This window comes from Harpia harpyja, chromosome 1, assembly GCF_026419915.1.
Source record: "Harpia harpyja isolate bHarHar1 chromosome 1, bHarHar1 primary haplotype, whole genome shotgun sequence".
NCBI classification, from domain to species: Eukaryota; Metazoa; Chordata; class Aves; order Accipitriformes; family Accipitridae; genus Harpia; species Harpia harpyja.
Window position 1 is genome coordinate 90,128,974 of NC_068940.1, and position 12,872 is coordinate 90,141,845.

Here is a 12,872-nt window from a genome sequence, read left to right on the forward strand (position 1 = left end):
TGAAATTTGCTGATTTGTAACCTAGAGATATTAAATGAAAAATATATAGACTATATGCACTAAGATGTGATTCAGTGAGAACATATGTTGCAAAGTAGTGTTTCTGTGTTAAATCATCTGTCTTGAAGCTGTGGAAACTATAATGAGAAAAAGCATGATGGGTGCAGTATATAAATGCCCATCCTTCCCCCCCTCTCACATGTGACAGCTGGAGGCAGATGAAGGGGCACTGGCACTCACCTGGCTGCTGGTGGAAGGATGCATTCTGTAGGTGGAGGTGTTTAATCGCCCCCTCACTTCTTTACATTTGGTCCTTAACCGGGGAACTTTTCCTTCACAAAACTGCTAATTGTTCTAACACAAGTCTATAAACATTCATTGGGGAGATGAAATTGTGCGTTTACAGTAGATTGTAATTTGAAAAGTAGCCAAATGCTGAGTGCATCCCAATATGTTTCCCAAATTTACTCTAGTTTGAATATAATTAACTTCAGTGTCTGTAACTTGCTCTGCCAGTACCAGCATCGCTGCCTATATTAACAGGGTGTTTTTACAGGTCAGGGTAATTATAAGCGGCATACCAGTCTCAAATGAGGTAATAAAGATAGCAAAGAGTTATGGCAAAATCCAAGTACAATTTAGCTTGTCAGGTAACCTTCTCAATGTCATGGGAATACTTTAATAATATTCACATTACAGTGAGCAAGTTACTACTTTTTAGACCAAGGATCCTCTCTTTTCTTCTTTTTTCTCAGAATTTCCTTATGGGTACAATACTGACTAAATATCCTGGTATTTATATTAATTCACCAAAACACTTCTCATGGTACAAAGCTGTATGAAATGCCTAATCTTGAGATGCCTTGAGGATTTGGAAGTGGGATCAAAAAAGAAAGTCCCCCACCCTGAGAAGTCCATAGATAAGAAAAAGATGTATCATTTGCAAGACAAGCAAAAAAGACGACTGTAAATAAGCAAAGGAAACATTTTCCTGGTGAGAGATAGGTAAGGATTGTTAGTAGGTAAGTCACATTGCCAGTCTCCTGACGTATTTGTTCTGGAGTGACCATGCAGATTCCTAGGAACTTCTGAGCATTTCGAACCTTATCAAGAACCTCCAAACTTGACCTGGAAGCGTGCAGGCTCTGTAGGTCGGCAGGGCTCTCGTGCTGCTAATAGAGAGTGCTCTGCTTTTTCACCTGATGTTTCTGACTTTCTTGAGCTTTCAAAACATTGCTTCTGGGTTTTAGGGTTTTCATTACATTTTCTGCAGCTGACTCTCTGGAAGATTGATGTGAGTGAGAGTAGGATTTCACCATAAGCTTCTGCCATGGTCCATTCATGCAGCTTTATAATTCTATAATATAGTGAATACAATCCTCTAATATGATAACTAAGTTTTTAACTTTTGGATATAGTTATCATATTAGAGGATTGTATTCACTGTATTATAGAATTATAACTTTTGTATATAGAATCCAGAAACTTCCTGGAATCTATGAAGAAATGACAGGACTTGGGAGAGTTTGCCTCAGACTCAAGAAAACTCAATAGAAACTCTTGTCTTCAGACTTGGCTGGTTTATCATTCACTTACCATACAGAAATGCGTTAATACAATTTACCTTCAGGAGGTTTTTTTTGTTTTAATGAAGTCAATGGTCAAGATGGCATTTTAGAAGTCTCAGAATAGAAATTTGGGAGACCTGATCTATGTCCCATTTGTGCTGTTAGAGGATTTGGAAAAGTACTGGTTAATGTAGTTGAACTGGGAACGCTCTTCAGACTACTGAATAGGCTGGTGCCTGGATTTGCCTCTTGCTTCATAAGCATTGGGAATAAGAGTCTGTTGGAGTAAGACAAATGGAGAGTCTGTGTCATTCCTGGGGGTGAGGTGGGAGACTTTCTGGGGAGGTGGGTCACAAGTCCCGTGTCCTTGGTGACATGTTTCGTTTTGCAGCAGAATAAGAGTGGAAAGGACAGAGAGGGGAGAGCAGTAACACAAAACATAAGAGTAAGTTAATTTTACAAGCTATAATGTTGTCATTCTTGTGGAATTGTTAACCCAGGAAGACAGGTGAGCATTATTTATTTATAAATATGAAACAAAATGTGATGCCATTAACTCCACGTTAATGAAATTACTAACCAAACATTTTCTCTCTTAACCTAAAAGTTGTTTCCTTTTTCATTGTCACCTTTATAAGATCTGTGTGTTACCAACTAAAATCTATGCATGTGAGACAGGACCTGGTTCTGCTTTCATTTGTCCTGGCTTTAGCTTCACTGGTCTCAGGGATTTTGCCTCTCCATAGAAGTGATAACTGTTGCAACCTCTTCAAGTGATTTCAAAGTGACAGTTAAAAAGTGAGATGATACGGAGTGAGGGTGAGCTTTTGTGTGTACATGCATGTGTCACATTAAGGCTAGGAGGTCTTTGGTGCTATTTCTGTAGTGGCTTCCAATAAAATGGGTTTGCTCTGCCAGGTGGAAAGTAAAATTGACATTTTGCTGAGTCTGAGGCAAACTCTTCCAAGCATCTTATTGTCTGCTGAGGTTTGTTTGTCTACAATGTACTGCTACCAGATGCTGTTTCACCATTTCTGAGAGCTCTGAGACCAAGAGGTACATTTCTATAATTAATAATAGAAAACAATTTCCTTTTTAATTTTAACGATGTCAGAAAAGATCCAGTCCATCATGCTTTGTGAACCAGCTCCTGGCAGCTGCTGAATAATAGCGAGAAAACTCCAGCTTGCTTTCTCTCTGGTGGATGTACCGTGGTACTTGCTATTCATTAGGCCCTGTTTTCATGCAAGTTCATTAAATAGAATTGGTGGGTGATAGGTACCTTACTGCCTGAAGGCCACTTTGATTCCCATGTTTTAGTGTTATCCTTCTGCCACTGTATACTTGCAAGTACTTGAGGAAGCAATAACTACAGTGCAAGTAAACTTGCTGAATTTTCTGACATTCTTAATGATCCCTAGGAAACTGGCTTCCAAATTTGCAGTTTGTCGTGGTTTAACCCCAGCCAGCAACTAAACACCACGCAGCCGCTCACTCACTCCCCCCCACCCAGTGGGATGGGGGAGAAAATCGGGAGAAGAAGCAAAACCCGTGGGTTGAGATAAGAACGGTTTAATAGAACAGAAAAGAAGAAACTAATAATGATAATGATAACACTAATAAAATGACAACAGCAATAATGAAAGGATTGGAATGTACAAATGATACGCAGTGCAATTGCTCACCACCCGCCGACCGACACCCAGCCAGTCCCCCGAGCGGCGAATCCCTGCCCCCCACTTCCCCGTTTCTGTACTGGATGGGACGTCACATGGTATGGAATACACCGTTGGCCAGTTTGGGTCAGGTGCCCTGGCTGTGTCCTGTGCCAACTTCTTGTGCCCCTCCAGCTTTCTCACTGGCTGGGCATGAGAAGCTGAAAAATCCTTGACATTAGTCTAAACACTACTGAGCAACAACTGAAAACGTCAGTGTTATCAACATTCTTCGCTCTGAACTCAAAACATAGCACTGTACCAGCTACTAGGAAGACAGTTAACTCTATCCCAGCTGAAACCAGGACAAGTTGCATGCTTTTCAAATAGTGTTATCAGTAGTTACCCTGCCAGGAGAAGGAATACAAGTTCCAGAGTTTCTGGTTCCAGAGATTTGTTTGATGCTTTGCTTTGACTTCGCGCTGCAAGCTGGAACAATGTCATCTTTCTTGTATCTCTCTGGTGTTGCCATCTGCCATTGGGGTTAGCAGGGAACTCATTTTAGAATTGGTTAAGCCATGTGCCGGTTTGGGACCTTGGCTCAAAAACAGTGCATTGCTGAACTGAGGGCAAGCAGAGCACTGAACAAATTAAACCTAGAAGTGTATTTCCTTCCAGCTTAGATTTGAACTTAACCTTAATTTTGGTGTGTGTATTGTTATACATCGTGGAGGATTAATTAGATGTGGCTATACTTCTGTAGTAAAGATTAGTTATACTTCAGATTTATACAAGAAGAAAGCTGTCCTGCTTGGAGCTCTCACAATGGAGGAGGGCTACTACCAAGACTTTAAGCCACCTTGACACACTTGTGAGTCTGGACTCCTCTGTGGAGGTCCCTGGCATAACACTGACCCGAAGCCCCAGCAGGGCTCTGGGACCTGTTAAGCTATGGGTGATATGCTCCAGCAGACACCCACCTAAAATTTCTGTGGATACAAGAGGACTCAGTAACAGAGGGACTCCGTGTTGGAGACAGGACAAGGGAACATTTGCTTTCATATACATGTCTAGGCAAAATAGTTTATTCTCAGTCCCTTAAAATAAGAATGCTTCTTATAGGTCTGTATCAAAGCTGGTGTTATACCATGAGCTTCAGAGAACATTTTTTTAATGGGTGGCTTTTGTAATGTTAAATGGAGGCTGACTGTAGCTTTGTATAAAGGAGGAGCTCAGCTTGGGCAGGAAGTGGCAGTCGGGCTGAGCAGGGAAAAGTGGCTTTTAATCACCGGGGCACAGGAATAGCCTTGTTGGATTAAGTGCAGACCTGAGGGAAAAATAATGAAGGGCAGAGAGAAGCATCATTAAGTATCAAAAGCAGTCATTTAGAGAGAGAGCCTTCCAAGGAATTTACATTCATGGTCAAACCCTCCAGCTCCAGAAGGCAATGGAGGAGTGAGATATGAATCATCAAGGCTACACTGGCTTTGGATAAAAGGTAAGAATCTAGATTTGAGATAAGGGAAGCAGAAGAACAGAGGAAAGATTTTCAAGGTGTCTGTCTAGAATATGGTGGCTCCATATAGGGAGCTGGATTGCCAGCCCTCTGGCTAGCCTTAGACCTAGAAGTGAGGGCTTACCTATAGGACAGTTACTACTGAAAATTAGGGCATTTTTCCTCAAGGCTGATAAAGGTTGCAAGAAGAAAGCAAGCATTCAGAGCAAAAAAACAGTATTTCATGGTGTACTCTCATGGCTGATCTCTCCTTGGTGTCCTGGATGAGAAGCAGTAGGCAACTAGACAGGTATTAGTTTAATAAGTATATTGCTGTTTCATATTAGTTTTAGTTATAACCTTTTGTTTCTGATTTGTTACCCAAAAGTATAACCGTATGTCTTGCCCAAAGGCATTTTTTAAAACCATTGTGCTTGCCTGCTGTAAAGAAGAGGCTGAACGAGCTAGCAAATAGCTGGAAAATAGTGGGTCCTGTATATTCATGGTGCTAGCAGGACATGCAGCACCTCTGTGGGACTTGTGCCTTATAATGAGTAAGTATACAGCTCCAGGCTGTGAAGATCAGTGTGAAGGTGGTACTGTCAACTAATGAGAGTTCGGGAAGAATTTTTTTTGACAGCAATAATATGGTGCTTCTTCTGACTGTGATATGACCCTTATGATGCTGCTTGAATGGCAGTCTGACAGACCATGGTCTGCAGTGTTCTTGGGCAAGAGGAGGAATGATGGCTTTGTCACAAAATCATTGTTTTCTTTGATAGATGAAATTGTGAAAGAAGCTGGGTGATGAGATTGAAAGTAATCAAGAAGAATCTGTAGTTTAACAGAGCTCAGTTCATAGGTTAAACCTACAAACTGTGCTCCGAACTTCTGTGTTCTGAGGGACATCCCAACCTTGAGGATGGGAGACTTGTGGCTGGAAGATGGAGATATGTTTGACAAGTAGAAAAACTCTAGTTCTGATACTATCTTGTAAGCAAGATTAACTTTCTTTATGAGTTGACACATTGTCAAACTGTACAGGCTACAATCCAGAATAAAGCAAAATTAATATAAGGATATTGATCAAGCTGTGAACAGAGCAGTCACTCTGCTGCAGGACTTGACTCTCTTCTTGAATGAAAGAAATACGCTTTTAAAATGCATGCTGCTGATGGACAGAACCTAGCTGGGAGTTTTGTTTTGCTAACGACCGCCAAGTTAACAGAAAGACTCATTTAATTGACCATGTCAGACTCTGTTTTGTGATAAAAGATGCTGTGTCTTCTTCATTCAAGTACCAGTGAGGTGGGTGTTTTCCTTCAGTTGCAGTCTAATTTGGCACTAATATAAAATGAAATTGAGCAAAGATATTAAAATTCGGATCCTTTATGCAGCCATCTTCTCAATCTTGTTTCACACAAAATACTCAAGTAGAATTTCAGTAAGAAATGATTTTGTGACTAGGAGCATCATTTATCCAACTTCGCATAGTTGGACTCAACTCAAGACTCCTGGCAGTCCTCAGTAGTAAAAACCTCTGGAAAAATGGGCCAACTTGTCCTAAAGATGAACTGAATGCCAAGGAACAGGAACATCAGATTATTGTAGCCTGGTTTCCTAATGCATTTTCTTATGCTGTTAGCTGACGTCTAAGAAAGCACCAGTGCCAGCTAAAGCTTTTCTTGTGACTGTGGCATTGCAAAGAGCATTCTCTAATGTCTAATAAAAGGTATGTCCTCATGATGTAGTCTCTCCGTCAGCAGGGACACTGCTAAGGTATCTCTTCTCTATTATTTTCATGAAGCTTGTGGGAACCTACCAAGTCATTTGTATTGTCACAGTGCAGATAATTGCTTTTATTGGCAGAGGTAGGCCAACTCTGAAAATCTGGTAAAAAAAAATTAACTTCAATAAGTAATACAAAACTGAGGTTTTTAAAATTTTTTAAAACATTGTAAAATTCTGCTAGTTTGTTAATAATTCAGGGAAATGTGAACAGGTGAGAAGGAGTACTCCACTACTCGGAACTGCACCTTTCCTGGTGATCAGGAATAGATCCAGCTTTTCCCCCATCGAATGTTTTTGGCAATGCCTCACATTCTTGCAGTGTTTGGCAAGCTTTCTTAATCCCCCGTCTTACTGTGTGGCCCATCTTCCAGGCAAACTTTTGCAACACTTGCTGCCAAGTCACAGATGAATGCAGAAGTAGTTGGCAGAACCAGACGTCTGGAGGTAAAGGACCTCTGTGTATTTTGGCATATTCCTTGACAGCTTCTGGAAGGTCTTCTGCAGATAATGTTCGGTATTTCCAGTATTGCCCATGAGTAAAGCACAAAATTATCCTAGTGATAGGAAAAAAGGCATAGAGATTAAGTATGAAAAGAATTCTCTCTAATGTAGGTAAGACACTAAGGAAGTGAATTAGACTTGGCTCTTAATACAGTTTAACCTGTGCTAATAGTAAAAAATGTCTTAATTTGTCCTCAAAGCCAAGGAAATCTGGCCCTGAGAAAGTGTCTTCAAATTAATCACACTGCATTACTTAATGGCTATAAAATTATCAGTCCCTTTGGTGTGTGTTAACAGGTTCCCCTGTAATTGCTGCACGGTTTTCTAGGAGAGGAGAAATTGTAATTTTGTTGTTTAGCACATTAATCAGAAGCGGAGTTTGATGTGTTCTAAAATGATATTCAGGTTACCAATAACAATTCCAATCTGTCATATAAAGAGATGTTTTTCTTTTTCTTTTTTTTTTTTTATTTTAAGTAGCCTGATTGTAGCCTGCACAGGTATTTTCAGCAGTAAAGAAAAAAAAGTCTTAAACACTGTCATTGCTGAGAACCTTTGAGTGTCCAAGCTACCCAGCCTCTGAAAATTGCTATAATTGTTGTGCTTTCATCCTTCTGTAAAGGATCTCGACTGTGGGAAGCATAGTTTGTAAGCTGACCTTGGGTTCTCCATATGCATGTCTACATCTGATGATGAGTTTTCTGCTGCTCATCCCCCCGCCAAGTAACCTGCTTTCACACACTGCTAAATTCACCTTTTTTTCCCTCTCACTGTCTTCTAAGCAAGTACCATGATCTGTATATATTTCTGATCTCCTCTCTTCCATTTCTTTGCAAAATGCTCCATTTCCACTATTTTTTTTTTCCCACTAGCACTTGAATTTTTGTCACGTTTGTCCAGTAATGGGCTGATAACATTGGCATCTTGGGAGTGATGGAGACTCAAAACAGAACAGGGTTCCTCAGGCATACAGCTGGGTGACTGAACTGATTCACATTGCAAAAGGGGTTAATTAGAAGTTAAAGACTCTGCAGTCTCTTACATTTAGGGAATGCCTTCCTGCTCAAACTGGGGATGATTTGAGATTAACTTTTCTGTTTGTGGTTTGACAGTAGTAACAAAAGTATCCTAACATAAAACCATAACTTGAGTAACTTGTTTCATTTTCTGACTATTTTGACAGAGATTAATAAAAAGATTAATAAAAAATCAGACATTTTAACTTTAACAATCACATGGCGTTTATAATTATCTGTGTGAATGAACTGAGACTCCTTACCATCAGTATTTACTCTGGTCCCATGGCTTAACAAGACAAGAATAATGAAAAATCACATCAAAAAGCAGTGGGGAGTTTTTAGCAAAGCTTCAAACTATTGAGACAAATATTGTCCTGACAGCTACCTTTGCTCTAAGCTGAATCACATCAGCTATTGTTGTGCTTTGTCTGAATCAGAATTTAAACAATTTGGTGTCATTTTAAGTACTTTGTTGTTGGAAAATACATTTTTAGACTTGAATTTAAAAAATAATTAACTCCACTGATGCACTCAGAAGGGGGAGAAAAGCTACGGGGGCCTACCAAGTAACCTTGTGGTGTAAATTATGGAGTGGCCAGCCCTGTCCTGTCCTTTTGGCAGGCTGGCTGCCTCCCGAGCTGTCCAGAGGCAAGCAGGGGGCTCCCGGGTGATGCACCAGGCCCTTGGATGCGTGAATGTGCTCACTCTTCACTTCTGAGCAGGCTGCAAGCACATTTTAATGCAAAACTCTGCTACTGAAGGGTAAACAAAGTGAGAAAATATAATGGGTAAAGCCTGTCCAATGACAGAGCTGTCACTGACTTTGGCAGGCAGAATTTTACTCTGATTTTTATCTTCTTTCATTTATTTTTATGAGTGAGCCTGCTTGACAACATGATAAACAGGATCAGAAAGGAGCTCACGGGGTCTCGCAGGACACCAACCTGCTCCAGCTGCCATCACACGCCAGGCACAAAATGACTTTTACGTACGTAGCATTTTCTAGAAATTCCGTATGTGCTGCCCCTAACCAGGGTGAAGAGATGTGGGCTTATTTGTATTATTTCTGTTAAGCTTTTTCTATCATGACTTCGCTCTCATTCCATCCTTTGAACAAGGAGTCGACATTAGAAAAGGGAGATGTCCTCATTGCTGTATGCATGTGTGGAAATACAGATTTTGAAAGCTGATCTTTGAAAAACTTGAAATATCCAAGTCAAGGCTGGCTGCATTTTTAGTCTTTTTTTTTTTTTTTTAATTCTAAAATTACTGTTTTAACCCCTCTGCTCCGGAATGCCACAGGACAGATTTATTTGGTGGTTTATCTAAGTTTCTAAATTACATGTAGGACATGATGCCACATGCTTTCTCTTAAACTACTAGTTTCTTTTTGCCCTGTTCTCCCCTTCTATTTTCTGCTGTGGCTGTAACACCTGCTTTGTGTATCTGCTGAATACTTTGTCGCTTCATTTCTTCCTAATTAGATCTGATGAAGGGCTTTCCCTCTCTTATGCCAGAAGATTTGGCTCAGGCTTCCAAAGCACAGGTTATTTGAAGGATTTATTTTCTTTCCAGCAGATATATTCTTTATCGCATTAGATTTTTCCAGCTTTGTCCTTTACAGCAAGCAGCATAAAATAAACCAATACAACCTTTTTTAAACTGGTTTAGCTGTTGTGTCTGTGTTGATTCAGGAGCTATTTATTTATAAATCATTTCAAGATAAATATTCACTGATTATCTTTTTTTTTTTCCTCCTGACGACTGTGTAATTTAAAGCATACTATGTTAAATCTGGGTGTCATTACATTATACAAATACTGAAAGCTTAAAATATAAACTTGCAAACCAGGGAACAGACAGCAGGAATAAATGTGCTGTGTGAATTGTACAGATGCCTATTATTCTCCTTTTAGCAAATATTAAGATAAAGCTGATCTGAATTGTAACCAAGCCATCTATAAGAACTAATGGCTGGAGGTTAAAGCAATGCAAATTCCATTTAGGAGTGTGATGTCCTGAAGGGCATATCAGAGGAAGGCTCACTCCATAGCCACCCTGCATCTTTCACTGTTTGCCTCAACACTGGCTGCTGGGCTCATAAGAGATGTGATACAAGCCTCAGTGGAGCTTCTGGTCTAACCTAATGTAGCTGCTCTTATGAATTAAATAAAGCATGATTTTTAAAAAGCTGATGGCCACTGATGAAGAAAAAAATACGGTGTTTTTATTCCCAGAGCTTTGCTTTCACGTTTATAACGAAATCTGAAACCAGGTCAGTTTTATGCTTCCTTTTTTTGCTTATGTGGAGGCGGATATTTTTCACACATCTGCTTTTTTTGGTGCTGAGTTGTATATGGATCAAATCTTAAGTAACTTAGCAACAGATTAATATTTTACTGACTGTGTCTACCCAGTCTGTTGTGGGTTGCTCAGTCTCTGAGCTCCTGGCGGCCTGAAGCCCACGACCAGTAACTGTGGGCTGCCCTGGCTGAGCTAGTACAGCTTTGCAGGGCTCGGGCTCTGGGTCTGCCATGGGGGTCGCTGGAACCAGGGTGCCACTTGCCAGGGCAAGGACAAAAGTTGCTTGCATGTGCGTGCTGTGTATTGTGTGGATTCACCCACAGACAGCCAGGAAAAGCCTCTGTCTCTGACAAAAGAACCCTGATGAAACAAATCTGGACTTTGTTTGCTAAACTCCTTCTGTACACCAGCAAACTCTTAGTTTATTTATTACCCTTTTCACCGTAATATTTACCACCATCGGTTAATAGAATATTAACTGTTAAATCGTTTGTAGAAAGAGGGGAATTTTTGCTTTCCAGGAAAAGTATTTTCCCCATTTTTGGCCACGTGATATTTAGTGTTCTTCCCTGCCTAGCTGCTGCAATTTCTTTAAAAAAGTCAGGCTGTAAATAGTTCTGTTTCCATGCAATGTTGAGCACAGTGGAATTTCAGAGTTTGAGACTGCATCTAGAGGGATCTAGGCTGCTTTCTCTCCTTCTCTCTATCCCTTCTTTCAACAGACTGATATTCTGATCCCTATGACACCTTTGCATGGGATTATGTGGACTGCAAGAAACAGAATTTGACCAATGGTTTTTAAGGTGTGCATTACATCTGCCAAAGGCTGGAAACAAGTATAATATCCTAGACCAAGGGAAGATAACAGCATTTGAAATATTTTGTTCATTTTCAATTTCTAGACTGGTCAGCGACAATAAAATAAAAGTTACAGACTTTTATTTGGTGTGAATGAGTATTGGATGTGTGTGAAAGGATCATCAGTAAAGCATTATTTTAATGCAGAACAGATTCATAAGCCTGTGACACATTTTATGTGAAGAATTTGTTCAGTGGGAATGGACTATGGATATGGTACTAGGGGTGCTGCAGTGTTCGCAGAATACAGTAGAAGCTACTTCTTTTCTACCTTGCCTTCAAAAAGAAAATGCAGTCTCTATAGCAGTGTGTACCTTCCTGTTACAAAGCAAGAAGCCAGAAAGGCAGAACAGAATTTTCCCCTGAAAAATTCTTTTTACTACTTTTAACTACTTTTTTGCGCTTGGTTAAAGAGGTTTTGCTGTCATTGGACTTGCACACACGCTCATCCCACTTGGATTTCTCGTGTCCTCCACCCTGTCAACAGTCACATTTCTGTAGGGTGAAGATGAAGTGTGAAGAAAAATGATTTGTGTCTTCTCTTCCCATTTTTCCATTTTTTCTTCCTTTCATGTTTATACAAAGGCTGAATGAATTTTCAGTGTTTTTGCATGCCAGTTTCTTGCTTATTAGTTGTTTTCCAATGGCAGCCACAGGCCAGCACTGTGTGCACAGACATCAGATTGGCAAAGGGTGCAAGAAAAGACAATGCCCTCTGGGGAACTGAGGCAAAGAAAAGCAAAGTGGCTTTCCCACCATCAGGCAGAATTATGTCACAAAGCTGAAATTTGAGGTAAAAAAAATGAGTTTTTCTTAAGTGTCAGTGCAGACTGTCCTCTCTTGGTGTGCATTTGATTTTTGAAACTCAGATCGTTTTTACTAAACCTTGTCCTCTGTATCTTCCTCCCAGTCACAGGCAGTTAGAGATTGAAGTATATTCTGAAGTCACAGACAGTCACAAAGAAGTGAAATGTAAGGAAGTGAGAGAACAGAGGGTGTTTTAGTTAAATCATTCAATTGCTCACTGAGGAAGTGCTAGTGTCTAGTTGCTATTTGTGGGGGCATGTTGGTATACGTGCACCTATGCTATACGTACACCTATACTGATGGGAAGAGCATCTAGTACAGTAGCCTACTTTGATCTGATAAAGTGAAGTAAGCTATACTGAAGGAAAATAATTTTACCAGTGTTTCTACCTTTATGTTGCTGAACTGTTTCTCCCTTCTGTACTAGGCAGAGTCTGTTTGTTGTACGGAAATGGTCTGACAGTAGATGTTCTGTCACTGTAATAAACTTGCTGTGGTTGTCCCAGTGTCAAAATTAAGCAAAAGTGAAGTTGAGTTAAAAAAAAACTTGTTTCACATATTACTTCCTCGAAAAGGGACAAGAGAGCTTAGAAGTATGGGGCTCCTGTGGTGTTGGTTTGCTCTCTTCCACCTGGGTCAGATTTAGGTCTGCAGCCATTTTCTTTAACCAGTTATTGGCTTTGTTTTGACTGGGTCAGTCTCCACGCCGCTATGGTTGCCATTGTGGCGGGGGCACCAGCACCAGCACATGCTGCCTGCAGAAGGTTGGTGGCTTGGCTGCAGGTGTCCACGTTCTTCCTCACGTGGCATGAGCTCCAGCCATCTGAAACCCACCTGCTATGCTGGGGAAAAGTGCTGGAAACTGCAGGAAAAA

The 12,872-nt window shown here is 40.4% G+C and overlaps 1 protein-coding gene across 2 annotated transcripts in view; it reads left to right on the top strand.

The window, feature by feature from the left end:
• The window catches only part of GPR158 (G protein-coupled receptor 158), a 209,949-nt gene that overhangs the window by 78,484 nt on the left and 118,593 nt on the right, over nucleotides 1-12,872 (top strand). The gene's annotated exons all lie outside the window — the stretch shown is intronic.